The following is a 13,627-nucleotide window of genomic DNA, read 5'->3' as shown; positions in this document are numbered from 1 at the left end:
TAATAAATATCTTATTTATAATATGATATTTATTTATTTAATTTAAAACTAATATTTTAAGATAAAGTTAATTTTGAATTAGTTGATATTTATGTTGGAATAAATATTTTGTCTTAAAAGTTGATTAAATAAACAAATGAGAAAATTAGGGCAACCTTAATAGGGCTGGGCGACACACACTGTACAGTACAGTGTGTGGCGCCTAACGTAAGAGATTTTATCCTTGAGATTTGAATTTTGAATTTCAAATAAATTTGTCTAATCAATTATTTAATTATTCTTTTTAAATATGATTTAAATAGATAATTAAATAAAAATATCTAATCAATTTTAATTTGAATTATATTTTAATTAAATAAAGATTATTTAATTAGATTAAATGTCATTATAAATATGATATATGTGATATTCAGAAAATAATGGATAATCAGACTCTCTCTAAAGCGATAGTTTTCTCTAAACCTGAAAACTATTCTAAACCTTATATCTGTCAAAATTCTCTAGATCTCATGTGTTGAGTACATCTAGGGAGTCACATAAATCAACCTTTTGAATCCTACGTGCCCACACACGTCCTTGTGTGTTTGAGGATTGGTCTAGAAGATTAGGGTGTGAGATCTCAGAACACTAGATAAGAAGTTCATTGATTTATACAAAAAGACTCAAGGACATAGATAGGCTACAAGAGGAATCCCTGATCTATTTGTATGTGATTTAATATTTATAGATGTATATGATCCTGGCTGGTATTAATATTTATTAAAATGGGTCCATATATTCCGTTGCGTACCTTTGATTTGATCATTTAATACCAACATTGAGCACATCAAACACCCATAATAAGACAACTCAAATGCCAAAAGGTTAATGTTGCATAAAATAATTAGCAATATAAATGTGCAAATGTACACAGTCAACAAGTAATAAAGTGATAAGAATAAGTATCTTCTCCACGGGGATTGAATTAGCAAATAATCGTGCAAAAATCAATACTAAACAGCTTGGAACAAAACAAGTCATAAAGATTTGGTTAAACCTAAAAATTACACAAGAAAGTAAATAAAATAAACAAATGAACGAGAGAGCAAGACAATGATGATGAGCTAGAATGATTAATTCATCATAAAATGTAAATATGATGCTAATGCTGCAGTAATGTTGTGGCAAACTGGAAATAATTAATCTAGAATTCCAATTTAGTTCATAGGCTTCCGTCGAAGTTACTATAATATCAATTCTCTAATTAAACTAACATATGTCTATGCCAATCTAACTTCAAGAATATTTATCAAGCACCAATTCTACAAAGATTATGCAAGACATTAATATATGTCTATACTAACACAAATTAAATTCAAAGAACTTAATCTTGCATCATTCAAGTTGCATGTCCATTAATTAAAACCTTTTCAGAATTATTAATTAACTCATTTACTCACAATTGATGGCCAAACAAAAGCAAGTGAATAAGATTAAAACCACTTGAATGAATAAAACCCAATTTTACATTAACACCATTAACAAAGTTCCAAAATCACACATTAGGGTTCATTAACAATTCTAGCTATGAAAAGTTTACCTCATAATTAAAATATCCAAAATACTAATAATAAATGCAAACATTGTCAAGAAAAATAAAAGAAAAGAAAAGAAAGTAAATACTAAGAGAAGGATGAGAAAATCAAGCCCCAATAGGGTGTCCCCAAGTGGTTCTCTTCTTGTCTTCCTCTTTGAATCTCCTTCCTCTTCTTTCTTTTTTTCCTTTTCTTCTTCTTCATTCTCTACTTCTCTCTCTAATGGTTGTTGTACGCGTGTCTCTCCAAAAAAAGGAAAAGGTTAATGGTCAAGGAAATTAGGTCATTACCCTTTTTTTTTTTACTCCCCGCGTGGGCCTCCTCCTCCTTTTATTTTCGTTATCTTTGTAAGCTAATGGACCCAACGAAAAGCAAAGGCTCAATACCACTTTAATTATTGCTCAGCCCAAATCATAAAAATCCAAAAACTGATGGATAACACTAATGGATTAGATATCCACGTGGGTCTTCCAAGTAGATATCTAGAGCAACGTGATACTGCAGCATCCCACAATCCCGATTCCACTTCAAGCTTCAAATCCTTCTCAAAATGTCCACAACTCTACCAATCATCTGTCAAGGCGAAATTCAACATTTAAGATATATTTTTCAAGCATTAATCTAATATTTAATAATATCTAATTATAATTAATATTTGACAAAACTATAATAAAAATACTACAAAGCACCCTAAACCATTTTTTTATTGATAAAAATATAAGTTCAAAAGCATCAAAATAACTCTAATTCCTAGAGTTATCAGTTAATGATATTGAACATACACATAGCAATCATATACACAACTTTTATACTTATACATGAAAACACTTATAAAAATATGCATATGCTCAAATTATACATATTGTATGATATGTAATGCAATGCAATCATGTCATTATTGGCTATATGATATCAAAATAATGCGGATGCTACAAACCTTTCTTTAATTTGTGCCAAAAATTCTAACTTTTACACTGTTTTTGCACTTCAGTCCTCCCAATTTCTAAATTTTGACATTGAACTCTTATATTATATTTGTTGAATAATGATATGGTTTTTGAAATGAACATTCATGTTCTAAAATTACCTTAAAAGATGGGAACCACAAGAGGGGTACCCTCACCTAGATACAACAGACAGTTGAGCTAGCTACTCTAGCTTTCTCTGCCCAACAATCTGCTAATACGTTGTCTTTCCTACTAACATACTTAAAACAACAAGAATGAAATTGAGACGAAATATTCAAAACATCATTGTAGTAACTCCACATGCTCCAATTTGGTACTCTCTGATTATCATTGAGGGAATTTACCAACTTTAAACATTTTGAAAAAATGACTATGCGAAGCCAACCATTTTTCACTGCCCAATTCAAAGCCATCCTCATATCTAACAACTCTACATGCATTGCCTTAGATACTTCAACCTTATCTATCTTAGCAGTTCAACCTTCCTTGTTCCTTTAAACTGCCACAACCGCTATCCTAGCCTTGCCATCCTAAAAGGAAACATCAACACAGATTGCAACATTGACTTCCTGAATTCCTTTTTTGTTGAGCTCTCTTAGGTGCATGGGAGCCTCAAGCTTATCTTGATCTCGCCCCACTTCCGTAAACTCCCTGCATCTTTCTTGAAATTGTTGAATAATGGACTGCAGACAAGGCAGCGTACCACTTATGTATCTTTCATTTCTCATTTTCCATATCAAATCCAACACACAAGCTATGTACACAAGCAGACCCTTCATTCCCATGCTATGATTCTTCTCCACCATTTCCTGGACTACTTCTTTGACTGAATTTCCCTGAACTAGGTCTATTATGATGTTAATTGGATTGGCATACCAAATTACCCTAGCAAACGCACACGTGCAGAGCAAATGAAGATGAGTTTCTTCTAACTCGTCACAGAAAAAACATCATTTGTCCTGCAGAAAAGCCAACTTATCTTTAGTTGGCAGCACTTCAGCTAATGATCTCTATAAAATTATGCTCAATCTTGGATGGATGCCCGAGTACCAAATATTTTTCCATACATTTTCGCTGCCACCAAATCTGCTTTTATGGTCTTCAATGTAGGCAGATTTCACACTGAATTTCCCTTGACAATTTGGTTTCCTTATAACTTTATCTTCTTCTCCAAATGCTACAATTTGGATCTTATTGATTTCTTTTGCCATTTCCTCTCCAAATATATCTAGCAGTAATTGGCAATTCCATTCCCGTTTATTTGGGATGAATAAGTCACAAACCTTAGACAGTTGTGGCACTTCTCTTCTTTTGCTTCCCATAAACTCTCTGAATTTAGTGATGCTCAACCAAGGTATCCACGACTGTGTCCAAAGATCAATGTCTTTGCCAGAAGAAATTATCATACAACTAGACTTCAAGAAACTATTCCTAGCCTATAGAATGCCTCGCAAGACGTAGGAATCTCTGTGTTTACTATCCACTGTCCATAATTTCTCTTTTCTGCAATATTTGGCTTTAAGGACCTTCACCCACAACCTATTTTCTTCAGCCAAAACCCGCCACGCTAACTTTGCCAGTAGGGCTCTATTCATGTCTTCAAATCTTCTAAAGCCGACCCCCACATTCCTTGGGTTGACAAATTCTATCTTAACTCTTTGTTGCTAAAAATCGACTTCTTTCTATGCCCCCTGCCCACCAAAATCTCCTTGTAAGATTATCCATTTCTATAAAAATTGAGAAGGGGATCTTGAACGTTGACATGCATAAATGGGAACATTAGAAACCACTGAATTAATAATAACTTGTTTTTTGGCAAAAGACATAGTCTTCATGTTCCATCCTTCAAGTCTTTTCATCACTGCTTCTCTTAGTCTCTCATAATCTTGTCTCTTCCTTCTTTTGAACACAAACGAGTTGCCTAGATGTTTTTCAGTTTCTTTCGATTCTTCAACTTGCAACCTCTTCATAATCTCCCCTTTTGTAGCTTGAGATATGTTTTTTGAAAAAAGGACGCTGTATTTTTTTTTTTTGCTGCATCTCTGGCCAGATCACCCCTCATACAATTTGAAACACCTTATTTGGTTCTCAACCTCATCAGTATTAGCCCTACCAAAGAGGATCGTATCATCCACAAACATCAGATGAGAAATGGCTGGGGTCGAGGATGCTACTTTGATTCCCTTTATATGTCTTGCATTATGATCTTTAGAAATAAGCTTTGATAATACCTCGTTTCCCAAAAGAAACAAAAAAGAGATAAAAGATCTTCTTGTCTTAATCCTCTCTTCGGTACAATTTTCTTCAGTGGAAGTCCATTGAGAAGAACTGAGAAAGAGATTGAGAAGATGCACTAGGAAATTATCTTACAAAAGTGTTGAGAGAATCCATTTGCTTTAAGAACACGTAGCAGGAAGGACCACTCCATACGGTCATAGGCCTTATGCATATCCACCTTGACCGCCATTACACCACTGTTTCCCCTTTTCCCTTTTTCCTTTTTATTGTATGAATTAGTTCATGTGTTAAGATCGAAGCCTCAACTATCCATGTTCCTGGAACAAAGGCTGCCTGAAAGGGAGATATCAACTTCTCCATGACTTTCCTCAATCTATTCGCCAAGATTTTGGCAATGATCTTATAGTTGAAATTGCACAAAATAATCGGTCTGAAACTTTCTACCATGTATGCATTCTCTTTTTTGGGAATTAGACAAATGTATGTATAATTCAATTTTGGATCAAAGCAACCCAATCTGAAGAGCTCCTGGACATAGGCCAAGATACTATCCCCGGTAATATCCCAATACCTCCTGTAAAAACACCCCGATAAACCGTCAGGCCTCGAAGCCTTAAGAGGATGCAAATCGAACACCATTCTCACCACTTATTCTCTTGTTGGGATCTGGCACAACCTCTCATTATCCTTTGTCGTCACCTTACCTTGTATAAGATCTTCCAGCTGCGTTTCAATGCAAGGTTGATCAGAAGAGAACAAATCCAAGAAAAAAATTATTGAAAATGCCTACCATCTCCCTCCTGCTCTCCTTGACTTTGCCATTTCTGTCCCTTATTGCCTAGATGTGGTTTCTTCTTTTTCTAACCATAGTTGAGGTATGAAAAAACTTGGTGTTCCGATCTCCATTCACCAACCATATTTTTCTAAATCTTTGCTTCCACATACTCTCTTGTTTAATCCATAGCTCACTAAGATCTTTGAAAAGCCGAGCCTCCTCCTCAAAAAGCTCTTGGTTCTGGTTTTGATTCTGCAACCATTGAAACCTTTTTTTCTGTCATTTTTATCTTCTTTTCAGGCACCCCAAACTTTGCTTTGATCCAGGTCTACAATGCCTTTTTTGTTGCATCCAGATTCTGGAATAGTTGCATGCTCGGGCTAACTTGATTGTCCCTTCGCCAAACTTCTGCCACTGAGGCTTTACAACTCTCCTCCCTAGCCCAAGCATCAAAAAATCTGAATGGTCGACCACCTTTTGAATTGTCCAAGTAAGAATCAAAATATATGTCCATGGTCCGACACTATTACTGTGAAGTTCCTCACTCCTGCGTTGGGAAACTTAGCAATCCAATCATGAGAGCCAATAGCTCTATATAATCTTTCTCTATTCAAGCCACGCACAAATCTCTTATTCTGCCAAGTGAATTTACACCCAACAAAACCTAAATCAACCCCTCCTGTGTCATTGAGGAATTCTCTTAGCACCTTAGTATCACTTTTTCGAATTTGGCTGCCCCCCCCAAATTTATCTTCTTCATTGAGCAGCACATTTAAATCCCCAAGGATGATCAAACTAGTCTCACATCGCAACACTCTATTCTTCAAATTGTTCCAAAATCCTTCTTTGCGATCCACATATGGTGTACCATAGACCGCAAATAGTGTCCAAAAGACATTACTCCTTACATCCCAAATCATCTTCTCGAAAATTTCGTTAGTTGCTTCAATCACTGAGATCCTCTCCTCTTTTTTCCACAATATACAAAATCCTCATGCGTTACCTCAAGACTCTAGGAATTCTCCTCTTTCAAATCCCAAGTTTTTGCAACATTTCTTCATAGTTTCATTACTAACCTTTGTCTCCATAAAAAATATACAATCTAGTTTTTCGCTCCTTACCAAGTGTGTAAGGCTTGCATTGCCGAGGGTCTCACTAACCCCCGACAATTCCATGCTAGAACTCTCATTTGGATTGAGCGAGCTTGATAAGGGCCGCCTCCTCGCCCAATTGAAAATTTGGATCCATTGTAACTTTGACTTCAAAGCAGTTGTTTGTGATCTCTTCATTTTCGAAACCTGACTAAGAAAGGATACATTGAATCAGTTTGGAATTTCTAACCTTTCCTTGTGAAGAAACTTTCGATCTTTTTTGCCTTTGGCTTTTGAGCTACTTCCGACCCCACCTCTTCCTTCATTGAAATGAGTTCTACCATTCTTGGCATCAAAAGACGGTAGGGAGACTTCATCTATCTTCTGGAATCCTTCACCATAGGGCCCTGGTCCAATAATAAAGGTTAGACAAAGATGAGCATTCCTTTTCCTAGGCCAACCCATATTATGGACCCTTTGAGATTATCAAGTGGATCATGAAAAATGGTACTTCGGGCCTCAAATTTGTTAACTTCCATAGGGCCCATAATTTTTTTCACAAATTGACCCATCTCCACATCATTGGGCCAAGGAAGCCTATTTACTTCGAGATGGTCATGAGGGGTACGTGATTTACAAAGCTTAACTTGTTGTATTTTTAACATCTGATTTATGGTAGGGCCCACATTTTCCATAAAGCTTCTTATGACTCCTTCATCCAATAGATTCTTTGCCCCCTGTTGAGCTATTGGTTTCCCTCTATCCTAGGGCAGCTACTCTTCTCCTTTTGTCTAATCGTCTTACCAAAAATGGGACTACCTCGTACAGGCGTGCTGCCTCTCGAATTCTGACTCTTTTGCACATTCGTTTCATTCTCTCCAATGGCTTTAGATTATGTATTGTCTCTGCCTCTGTCTCCGCCGAGCTACTGCTCCTTGGTTCAGGTGAGTTGACCCCCATTTTTGAATTTCTCAGCATCACCTCATTATTTTTTTGGTACACCAAAAGTTTGGTATCAAAGTAGCTTCTCATGGGGATTTCATCTTTGATCCATGGCCCATACATGGGGACCGCGTTACCCACATGTGGGTATACATATGCTTTAGATCTTGAGCAACTTTTAAAATTATGAGCTATCATACCACAATTGTAACATACCATGGGGAGTTTATTGTATTTAAACTGTATCCACTCTTTTCTCCCCTAGCTATATTCAGGAAGAATCCAGTCGATATTGGATGTGAGATAAGAATATCAACTCTTATTTTCAGGAACCCCCTTCTAAATGCTTCTAGCCTTGATGCTCTGTTTGAGTCTAGATACTTCCCTATCTTGTTTGCAATGGTTGGTGTGTTCTCCCAGTTGAGATAATGGGTTGGAGTCCGTGAGCTTGGACCCAGAACATCGCTTTCTCCATGTTAACATTTTCCCACTTTCCATTTTCCAGCCATTCCCTTATATTAAGGAGTTGTCCATTCAGAATCCATGGACATCTTCTAAGAATCATTTGTCAATCTTCCTCCAAATCGAAGAATCCTCCCCCCCCCCCCCCCACATATTTTCTTGCATTGTCTTCATGTGCCAACTTCCTTTTAGGTTCCATACGTTATTGAGGATTTGTTTTGCCCTGTTCTTCGTGATTCCTCTTCTGCCAAAAACTTGGGCTAACACTCCCATTTTTACTATTCTTCATTGGCTTCAATATTCTTCGATGGAAACTTTTTTCAACCGATCATATTTATTTAAGATGGGTCCCACTAAGTAAAAGTGACTTGCCACGTAAGTGTGTAATATTTGGGTGTAATTTGTGTGTGCACATATCATTACTCATATTTGTTAGTAGACCCAATCTCATTTTATCCCAGGCCAAGAAAATAATTGAAGTTTTATTTCTTCTCTCTTCCAAAAACAAAATTGAGAGAAATATTCATAAGAGGAATCACTAGATTCATGATATGTCATATGTTACTCATAATTTATATACACGACTTTTTGATTTTTTATTGATGGTTAATACTACTTAGGAAAATTTACACGCGGGATCCTATTTTGCAACTTATTTATAAAAATATTATGTCTCATTTAATTTACAATTTTATTGATTTTGGTGTACCACTTCTTCACCCTTTTTTTAACGCTTAGAGCTTATTGTTAGGAAAATTTATACAGGATCTTTATTTATTTTTCATGTAGATCTAATATTAAACAAATTAATATGAGATAACCTAGAACATGTTTCTAAAATTGAATTCAAAGAGAAATAATGATAAAAATACTTACATTATATGTAGCAGAATAATAGAGTCATTCCTTCAGTTTCTCTAACCCTTGTATCTTTTCTGTCGCAGAGTATTACCAAGAAACTGAACCGATCTTCAATTTTCTTCACAGCCTTCCAAAGTATCCTTAGAATTACCTAGACTAGAGTGGGCAAATCTCAACACATGAGATAAATATAGAGAGAAGAAGAGAAAAGAACAATAAAGCTTAGAAATGACTTATGTTTAGAGAGAATCTAAAACCTATCAGAAACTTGTGTTTCAACTTGTGACTTGACTTGTATTTTCAACTCTCTCTTAACATTCCTTTTATAGACTCAATTAGGTCATTTATTTAATTAAAAAATCAATAAAATAATAGCCAATTAATAGCCCTAGGTCAAAATTGTCATGGCTTTAGGCTTGTGAAATTTTCCATTTGATTATAAGCCCATTGGACTTAAAATCAAGGCCTGTATTATTTTCTATTGATTTAAATAATTAATTATTTAAATCCTTTATCAAATTAATTATTTATAATTTGAACCTTGATTTAAACTTATTTGTTAATTTAGATACCAATTTACCTTAATTAATAAATCTGCCCTAATTTCTTTTTTCTTCTTTGAATTGTATAACTCTGTGAAATTATCCAAAATTGACCTGGTCAACTTTGATAATTCTAATTGATAATTAAATCAATTAATTGAGAATATCTAGATGATTTTATCCGAGGTACAGTGGGGACCATGGGCTTATGAAATCAAGCTCCAATAAGTTATCATAAATCTAACAAATAAATTTACTAACTTATTAATTCCTCGTGACTCCACTAAAGACCCGGAATTACACTCTTGAATTCATAGAACGCTCTATAACAAATATAGATATGTTATTAATTATCAATTGTTACAACCATAATTGTCACTCAATCCTCTATAGGCGGTCTACAATGAGATGAGACTAAAATATCGTTTTACCCTCATTGTATTTTATCTTAAAACACTTAGTTCCTTGTAAATGATATTTCAGTAAACTAATATTAATTATTGAAATGAGATCTCTATCATATAGCACCTCGAACCAAACTAAAAGGAAACCATCGTTTTACTTCTTCATTAGAAGCTATAGATGTTCATATCTATGATTAACACTCCTAGTCAATTATACTACCGAGTTCCCAAGATGTAAGTATGAGCTAGTCCGTAGGGTAAGCTGGTAACAAACAAGTCAAAGAACTCAAATAATACAATCAGTTAGAATACTAACCACTCAGAATTGAGATTGAATTGACCTATGGTCAACTATATGATATGACTAGAATATATAATAACAGTATGTTTACTTATTTTATCAACTGTCAATATCGGTCCAGTCCGATGTAACAAATACATTCGATCTTATCTACTTTTCTAATGTTCTGGAAAGAACATAACACTGCAATGTGTAAGTAGATCATATCGTAGATTGGCAAGTCAGTGTAAATCCTGTGCACTGACTAATCTTAGGACTAACTTATTTTGAACATATAATCATATTTATATTCCACTGTGATTACGTCACTATAAATACGATTAGCGATATGCTCAGGATTTAATAGAAGTTTATATTAACCAAATAATCATGAAAATAAAACATGTGACCAAAGTGATTGACCAAGTCAAAAAATGATTTCTATTCTTTTATTGATAATAAATGAGATTACAAAGAAAGTGAGTTTTAATTAGGGCATAAAACCCCAACACTTATCTCTTTCTCTCTCTTCTCCTTAAACTTCAAAAATCTTTTCTGGTCATACCATTGGTCGGTTGGGCTCAAGAGTGGTACCATCGTGACCTACTCTTCAAGGAGATCATTTTGAAAAGTGAGAAGCATATGTTTTTTCGTCTTCGCCGGGGAAGATGACCAAAATAAAAATCGACCTTTTAGTTTCTTTTTGTATTTTGTAAACCAAAATGTAACTAAATTTTAAACTTAAACAAAATTAATATACCAAAATTTGTAGAATATACTATGATATCTTTAAATGTAAAATAAGAATAAACAACTTTAAAGTTATTTTGGAAACATTTCAAGTCACTTTTTTTTTTAAATAGATTCTTTAGGATATTGTTTGACAAATTTTAAATAGAATATAAGAAAATTCTTTTTGGTAACTCACTCAGTTCATTGATTGCTTTAAATTTGTGTCATACCCAACAATTTAGTCATATATCAAAATATAACTAATTGGTATCTTAAATGATTTTAAAAGCAAAGAAAATGTAGCTTTTAAAAGTAACTTTGCAATATACTAAATATTATCATTTTCTTATAAGTTATTCATGGTAACTTGGAATTATAGGAGTAACTTTTTATACTATATGATAACTAATTAGTTTCTAAAATAGACTTGAAGGTAACGTAAAAATATCTTAAATAATAAGACATGTAAATTATATGAGTGACTAAAAAAGTTCATTAAAAGTTTTCTTTTAAAAGTTACCATTAGTATACTACATTAATTTTTATTAATAAACTATAGGGTAACTTGTTATACTATATGACAACTCTTTAGTTTCTGAAATAAGCTTAAATATTACAAAAATGTATCTTAAATAATAAGATACAATAATATAACCTAAAAATAACTAATTGGTACATTAAGATGTCTAAAAATAAGTTTTGGAGGTAACCAAAATGTATATAAAATAATATGATCTAAAAATAAAGTTTTTTATATAAAAAAGTTACCAATCATTATCTTTTTGGTATCGTAAGCAACAAAAATGTAACTTTTTACAACTCAGAAAAAATAAAAAATTTCAGAAAGCAGGATTTCTTATTTTTTTTCAAAATCTTGTATACTATGCTAACGTGGCACAATATATGTGTAAATAATTTGTTTTAAGATAAATTTGAAATAAATTTGTATTTTTAAGGTATTTGTGTAAATTTCCCTAATACTTATACATGCATAATTTATATATAAAAAATATTTCTTAATCATTACTTCAATTTTTTTATGAATGACAATGCTTTTTCTCGATTTGTGATATTTTTTCAATATATTGTATTTGATATTAATTTGATGATTTTAACATGTGTAATTAGCTATATGTTTTGATTATTTTTTCATGTGATTTCAATACATATAGTTGAGTTTTGTATAATTTTTAGAAAAGCTAAAAGTTATTTTCTGAAAAAAAAAATTCTTCAATAAAAGTGTTTGGTATACAGTAAGAAAGCTTATTAAAGAATTTATGTGAAAGTTACAGCTAAAATCTTAATAGCTTTTACTTTTTTTTTTCAAAAGTTATTTTTAAAAAAAAAAACTTTGTAATAAATATTTTTTTATCTAAATATATTTACTTATTTATTATATAGTAATTCAAATTAAAATATTTAAAATAAATTAATATGATAATAACATAAAAAAAACATATATTTTTTTATAATTTTATATTTATTAGTTATTTTTAAATATTTTTATTTTAGTAATTTTATATTAACAAACCAGATTTATAAAGAATTTATTATACACTATAATATTGTTTTTGTTATATTATTTATAAAATAATATAATATTAGGATAATAGTGTGACAAAAGAGTTTGTCAAATTTTGTAATACATTTTGAGAGTTACAAATAAGTGTGACAAATGAGTTTCTCTATATTTTGTAACATATATTGGGAGTTAAATTTTTTACAAATCAATAACCATTTGTAACCTATAAAAAATCACCAATTAATGTGTATAGTTACACATTTCTAATTTTGAATTTCATGAGCTATTATGTTTAATGGTTGTTGGAGATGTGATTTTGACTGCCATTATGTGAATGGAAGTTACAAAATCACAAGTGATTAAATTAAGACGTTTTTGTGGCAAAATCTCATTTTGCATTTTACAACAATTCGAACATGTGAAACACTTATAGTAACATCCAAATCTTCCCTTTAATTTCATAAACACCCAATTTAACATTGGTAACAACCAAGGGGATTGGTGGAGTTTAGAATTTAAAAGGTGTCTCAAAGTTCTATTGTAATGACCAAACTATTTCTAAGAACTTGGACCATTAGAACTACTAGTCATAGCTACTATTTTGGGAAAGATACATAAGAAATAATATCACTTTATTAAATCTCAAAATATTGTATCAAATACATAATAATAGAAAATATGGCATGGGTACCCATTGTTTAAAACATAAAACATAATTTTAAACTAAAGAAAATTGTTTACAAAACTAAATGCGGAAAAACATGATTTAAAATAAATAACTTCATCCTCGATCGACACGCAGTCCACACATTCCATCCATCCTCAACACATAAGTCAAGCTACCAAGAATCCTTTCGCCTTCCAGATTCATTTTCCTGCATCACACTAAAAATAAAGAAATGAGCCTAATGTCCAGTAAGGAAAACCTACTAAAACATACATCATATATCATAAGCATAAAACTACATCATAAACATAAACAATAAAACATATGACTATAAAAACGTATATCATATATCATAAGCAAACACTATAAAACATATGACTATAAAAATATATACTAGATAGGACTATACTATTAATGGCCATTATGACATGTGATAAACCATCTACGTCCCCTGTCTAATATTTGAGGTAGGTTAGATCACATGTAGTGTATGATAACCCATCTAGGTCCCCTGTCTAATATTTGAGGTAGGGTAAATCATAACATAACATAATAAAGCATAAACTTAT

At 32.4% G+C, this 13,627-nt stretch overlaps 1 long non-coding RNA gene across 2 annotated transcripts; it reads right to left on the bottom strand.

Annotated features, from left to right (window-relative positions):
- Positions 1-1,467: 1,467 nt before the first annotated feature.
- Positions 1,468-7,025, bottom strand: LOC133817952 (uncharacterized). Of its 2 annotated transcripts, none has more exons than XR_009885745.1 (2): positions 6,897-7,025; positions 1,468-2,147 (listed from the first exon to the last, which is right to left on the bottom strand). It is a non-coding gene; the product is annotated as an uncharacterized LOC133817952 (long non-coding RNA). The 2 variants fall into 2 exon arrangements; XR_009885744.1 differs by lacking the exon at positions 6,897-7,025 and adding an exon at positions 2,662-6,883.
- Between the last annotated feature and the right edge of the window lie 6,602 nt (positions 7,026-13,627).

Source organism: Humulus lupulus, chromosome 2, assembly GCF_963169125.1.
Source record: "Humulus lupulus chromosome 2, drHumLupu1.1, whole genome shotgun sequence".
Taxonomy (NCBI): domain Eukaryota; kingdom Viridiplantae; phylum Streptophyta; class Magnoliopsida; order Rosales; family Cannabaceae; genus Humulus; species Humulus lupulus.
The sequence above is the reverse complement of the archived record's forward strand: the minus strand, read 5'-3'. Positions and strand labels throughout refer to the sequence as shown.